Below are 6,538 nucleotides of genomic sequence, written 5' to 3'. Positions count from 1 at the left end.
ATACCTCCAAGTGAGGTCATCAAGCTGCGTCCTGATTTCCAGGCTAAATTCCACCCCTTCACTCTTAATAGTCTTAAGTTGACACCAGATTATGTACTGACTACAGTTGGGCAATGAATAAAGAGGACCAGAGAAGAATGTGAAGCCTTTGAATAATGGTGTTGGTGAAGAATCCTGAGAGTACCTACGATGGCCAGAAGAACAAACAAATCCATCTTAGCAGAAGTACAGCCAGAATGCTCCTAAGAAGTGAGGATGGGGTCTTCCTCTCAAGTACTTTGGGCTGTGTTGTCAGGAGAGATCAGTCCCTGGAGCAGGACATCATGCTCGGTAAAGTTGAGGGTCAGCTAAGAAAGAAGAAGATCTGCAATGAAATGGATGGACTCGGTGGCTGCAGCAATGGACTGGAACCTGACACCAATTGTGGGAGTGACACAGGACTGGGCAAGTAGTCTGTCATTGTTACACGTAGGGCGACATCTGTCTGTTAACACAATGAGTCTCCTTTGGTGAGCTAGGCTGGTGTTCACCGATATGGCATGGGGTAGCTCGCTGTTAGGTGCCATCAAGTCAGTTCCCACCCATCGTGAGTGACCTTACGCACAACAGAACGAAACACTGCCTGGTCCTGCACGGTCCTCACAATTGTTCCTGTGCCAGAGCCCACTGTTGCAACCGCTGCCAGCCCATCCCCTTGAAGGCCTTCCTCTCTGCCGCTGCCCCTCTACTTTCCAAGCACGATGTCCTTCTCCAGGGACTGGTCTCTCCTGACCACATCCATGTCCAAAGTATGGACGATGAAGTCTCGGTCACTCTTGCCTCTAAGGAGCCATACTCTGGCCATACTCCTTCCAAGACAGGTCAGTTTGTCCCTTTAGCAACCCACGGCACTTTCAGTATTTTCCTCCAGCACCACAATTCAGACGCATTGATCCTTCTTCAGTCTTCCTTATTCCGCGTCCAACTTGCACAGGCAGGCGATTGAGAACACCATGGCTTGGGGCGGGCACATCTTAGTCCTCAAAGTAACATCTTTGCTTTTCCCCATCCTCAAGCGGTCCTGTGCAACAGGCCTACCTAAGGCAACGGGTCTTTGGATCTCTTGACTGTGGCTTCCATGAGCATGATGGTGGATCCAAGAAAGATGGCACCCTTGACAACTTCCATCTTTTCTCCATTGATCACGCTGGGGGTAGCAGAAAGAGTCCATCTGCCACTGAAATCCATGCCCATTTTCAGGGGTGACAAGTTGGGAAGCAGGGTCTACCACCCGGAGACGACCTTTGTAGCCATGGCAAGGACAGTAGCTCTTGCCAACAGATGGTGAATGAGCGTGAGCGAGTGTACCTTCTCCCTCAGCGTTCCCTTCTGCCCTGAGGCAGAGAATGGTGCTTCTCGGGCAAGACAGGACCCAAGGATGGATGGAGTCGGGTCCCCAAGTCAGGCGCCCACCTGCTGACCTGCGTCACCCACTTGAACCTGTGCAGTAAGAGATGGACTTCCGGTGTGTTGAGTCTCAAAAGGTTGGGTCTGTCGGTTACGGCAGCTGATGTTGCCTTCACCCACTCACAGGGCTTCCCAGAGAGCACTCACACCCGCCTTGGCCTGGCCCCGTCTGACTCCTGGCATTGCACAGAACTGGGAGGGGGCCTCTGTTCAATGAAGCCTGTGATCTACCATGGGTATTCATGGCAGAGCTCAGGTGGTGGGTACTGACATGTACATGCCTTTCCACTTGGCGGTGTGTTTGAAATTGTTCATAATAAAATGCTTGAAAAAGGTCAAGTCTTGTCCTTTCTAAGACCTGTCTGGGAATGTTGGGATTTTTGAGATAGGGCCCCAGGTGCCACTAGCTAGTTTGTGAGAGGGGACAGGGTGCTGATCCGAAGGGGGCATCTGCACTCTGCCACTCCCGTCCCATCAACCCCAACCGGAGCATCTTATAGGTCACCTCTTCATATTGGGGTCTAATGTGTGTTTTCATTGGGAAAACCACTGTGTAATCACACACACACAAGCTTGATCCCCCGACTAAGCATAACCCTATCGTGCTGCAGATCAGGAAACTGAGGCCCTGAGGAGGGAGATGCTCACAATCACTCAGTGAATCAATGACTGGGGATGGGTTTAAGGCAGGTCTCCCGGCTCCCAGGGCAGCTTCTCTCAGTGGCATTCGTGGGGCTCCTTGGGGTGCCCCAGTTTGATGGGCTCTGCTGGAAGCCAAGGAAGGGAGGGAGGACGTCCAACCAATCTTCCCCACCCTTCAAATTCTCCCAGCCCGATGCTCTCTGCTTCCAGCTGTTGGAAGCTACAACCCTGCATGTTGGGTCCCAAGGTGTTTGACCAAGGGGGTCTGCAAGCGAGAGACCCTGGATGAGGAGTAGAAGGCCTGGGGGCTGAAGTAGAAAAACGAGAGGGACCAGTGGGGCCAGGAATTTGCTCCATCCCAAGATCCCTCCATGCCAGTGCCCCAGCAGTACAGCCTTCTCTCTGGCTCTATGGGAAGATGGATGGGGAAAGGCAGGGATGGGACAGACCAGTCAGGTTGATGGATTGGGGCTCTGGTCAGAAGCCCCATAAGCTGAGATGAGAGGTCACCCAGCTGGGGTGGGTGGGTCAGCAAGGGACAGGGGTGGGGACAGGGGTCTGGAGGCTGGTGATGAAGAGGCTGGAGGGCACTCCAAGCCCAGAGTTAGCTGGGCCACCCATGTCTTCTTTCATTCCATGACTCCAGTGTATCAAGCTGGGCACTGGGCCTTTCAGGATAAATGGGCAGCAATCCTGCTGGCCGGGAGTCTCACAGGGATGGCAGGCAGGTGGGCAGAAAAAGAAGCAACATGAGAGGCAAAGTATCACCCTACCTCACCCCTCGTAAACACCTAGCCACGTGACCTAGGGCCATCACCCCACTGAGCCTCAGTTCCTGGAAAGTGAGGCTAATTATAACCTCACAGGGACCATGCCGGTGGTCCATCTGGCACAGATCCTGGTGAGGAGAAGCGGCAGCTCTCTTTCCCGGCTGCCAACTAGAGGAGGAGGGCGCCCGGTGCCCTCTGTGCTGTTTCAGCTCACAGGGACTCGGGGTCGAATCCTGGCTCCAGCCCCTATTAAGCTCTGTGATCTTGGGCCATCTCATGTCCTGTCTCTGGGTCTGCAAATCGAGAATGATAGTAGTAATGGCCCTCACCTGCGGTTGGTTCTGAGGCTGCGGAACACTCCAGGAAGATCGGTCTTGGTTGTTAGTGCCACGATGGAGTCTGAGCCTGGCGAATGCTGAGCAGCCCTGGTAGAGTAGTGGGTTACACCCTGGGCTGCTAACCAGAAGGTCCAGCAGTTCAAAACCACCAGCCGCTCCCCAGGAGAGCGATGGGGCTTTCTACTCCCGTAAAGAGTGACAGCCTTGGAAACCCACAGAGGCAGTTCTACCCTGTCTCACAGGGTTGCTATGAATTGGCATCGACGTGCTGGCAGAGGGTTCTTGAGTTTGGGTGAAGATTGTGCTAGGGGAGGACTTGGTGGTCATCTGAACCCCACCTGGTGTCCCTGTGCCAACTCTGAGCCTTTGGAGGGAATTCCTGGAGCACTGGATTGACAATGAGACTGAAATCAATTAGCAATGCCTGCACGGGCAAGGGAGGGAGAGTCTAGCAAGTCTGTCATTGATTAGCATTCCTCCTGCTGGTCCAAAGTCACTCCCTATACAGAAGGCCACAACCTGAAGCCCAGAGGCAGGCTGAGGCTCGCCCAAGATCACACAGGCAGTGCACCCATCTCCCCAGTTCCTCGCTGGGTCCTGCGGAGAAAAGTCATTATTTCCCCATTACATTTCCCAGCCTGTTTTCTGGAAGGGACTTAATTGATTTAAACTGTTCCTGGACAAGTCTTCCTCCCTCCGCCTCCCCGCTGGGCTCCCCAATCCTATTAACGCTGTGCTCACGGAAATGAGAAGGTGGAATCTGTGAGGGCGGGCATGGGGGGCCTCTAGGCAGGGCCTCCAAGAGGGTGTGGAGCCTGTGGGCCTGGCCCAGGGCTGGGTCTTCATGGGCCCTTGGCATTTCATGGCAGGGCTCCATGTGTGGTGGTGGCTGTGAACCAGCAGCTCTCTCTGCTCAGCTAGGATTGTGTGCAGGGCTTGGCCAAGCCCCTTACCCGGTTGGCCCTTCACATCGGCCCTACTTACAGCATGGGAAACTGAGGCCCTGAGAAGGGCCCAGAGGTGGGATTCGACCCCTCGACCGCCTGGCCACCATTCTAACGTGTGTGGCGGTTCACAATCACGGCTTCCTCATTTCGGGTGAAATCCACCCGAGTGCCCTTTCAGAGGGTGACCTGGGGGGTAGGGTGGTGACCATTGCCCCCAGTCCGACGGAGGACTGAGCAGCGCCTGGACCACGCGGCCAGCCAAGAGCCAGCCCTGCCTGTGCCTACCTATCGGGCTCCCTGGCCGATTCATTTGTTTACCCACCCCATTGAATCAGGCTTTGCCGTAATTAGCAGCAGATTTGTGACCCTGCCCCTCGGATTATTTATTTCAGGTTCCGGGCAGCTTCTCCTGGTGCAGAATGTGCACTGGGCCAGGATTTCAATCAGGTAGGGCCACAGGGGCGCGCTTCCGGGGACCTCAAGGGCAGCGATGCCCCCTGGAGTGATGAAGGAGCCAGCGGACAGCAGAATGCTGCCCAGCTGCTGGGGCTGGGGGTGGGGCTGGTGTGCAGGGCGGAAGGGGGCAGGGGGGTGGAATATCACGAATCCCAGGATCCTGTCCTGGAGTTACTCCCCCTCCCCCAGTGCCTGGCCATCCCAACTGGGGAGAGAGGACCTAAGAAGGCCCCCACAGGCCCCACCAGGGCCCCACATTCAAGGATCCGAAGCTGGAGGCACTATTGTTTTTTGCCGTGACCCAGGTTCATAATGCAGCATCTCTTGGCCTTGACCGGGGCGGACACACTCCTCGGCTCACAGACCCCTGCTTGGCTGGGAAGTCCCTTTAGCTGTCTAACTCTAAACAACCAAACTGGCCCCCCTGCCATCCAGTCAAGTCCAAGTGGGGGAAGAGCCTGGGTGTTGGGTGGAACTGCCCTTGAGGGGTTTCTAGTGGCCATGGTCTTCTGGAAGTAGGCTGGCAGGGCTTTCTACGAAGCACCCCGGGGTGGACTCGAATGGCTGACCTTTCGGTTCGTTGCCCAACGCGTACCCATTCCCGGGCTCTTTGTCCCACCTTTGAAACTCCAAACGGACCGCCCTTGAGTTGATGCTGACACTCAGCGACCCTAGAGCTCTTCAAGGGCGTGGAGAACTGAGTTTTGCTCACGGAGAGCGGCTGGCCTGGTGGTTAGCTGTCCAGCATCACTACTCCGCCTCAGGGCTCCCTGTCCAACCTCAGTCCAGGTAAAAGAAAATTCCGCTCGGTCACGGTGAACCCCACCGGCTGCCGCTCCTAGGAGGGGACTGGGGGTACGCAGGGCGGGTGGGAAGGGGGTTGGTTTTGATTCTGTTGGAACAGAACAGAAAGGAAAGCTAACTTTGTCTGAGGGCTCACCTGTCTAAGGCGGCCTCCACAGGTACCTGGGTGAAACCCTACCCTCTCAATACCTCTGCTTCAACAAAACAAAACAAAACACTCACGACCAGGGGCTCCTAATGACCTATTAGGACAGAGCAGAGCAGGCCCTATGAGTTTCTGAGGCTGTATGGGAACAGGAAGCCTCATCTTTCGCCTGTGGAGCGGCTGGTGGTTTTGAACTGCCAACCTTATGGTGAGCAGCCCAATGAATAACAACAGGAGGCTCCTGGGGCCTCCAGTTAGCTCATCTGTAAATATGGTGACATTAGGCCCCTATTCTAGGTCAGGGACCTGAGGCAGAGACATCAGAGAGCTCTCCAGGGTCTCTGTGGGCAGTCCCCACCTTCCCTGGGACGACTCCTTGGGGCACTGGGTGCTGACCTCACAGAGAGCTTTGGGAGAGCGGTTCCATCCTGGACATGGTGCACAGAGGGGCTTGGCCCTCCGGCTGTGGGGACAGGAGCATTCCATACTTCCTAAGGAGCACAGTGAACAGGGCCACACCAATTAGGTCAGAACCCGCAGGGGAACCCCCACCCCACCCCACCCTGCCCCTGTTGCATGGGGGTTTGTGTCTGAGCCTCCCCCAAGGACTCTGCTTCCAGGTCACCCGCCTTAATTAGGCCAGTGGCAGCCGTAACAGATAGAGAAGTGGGTGCAGCCCTTATCCAGGGCTGAGGAGCCCTGGTTACACATTGAGCTGCTCACTACAAGGTCACCAGTTCGAAATCACCAGTAGCTCCGAGGGAGAAAGATGAGTCTGTAACGAGTTACCATCTGGGAAACCCACAGGGGCAGCTCTACCCTGTCCTATGAGGTCGCTATGGGTTAGAATCTGCTCCACGGCAGGGAGCATGATGCTTGCTTTATCCAGAACTGAGTCAGCCTGCTGGGTCCCATTTTTCAGGTGAGGAAACTGAGACTCGGTAAGGGGAAGTGACACCAGGGAGTGCAGCGGCCTGTAGACCCTGGAGG

The sequence above is a fragment of the Echinops telfairi genome, unplaced genomic scaffold, assembly GCF_000313985.2.
Source record: "Echinops telfairi isolate 266 unplaced genomic scaffold, ASM31398v2 ScPeMD7_7412;HRSCAF=8450, whole genome shotgun sequence".
Classification (NCBI taxonomy): Eukaryota; Metazoa; Chordata; class Mammalia; order Afrosoricida; family Tenrecidae; genus Echinops; species Echinops telfairi.
This window is presented reverse-complemented; position numbering follows the sequence as displayed.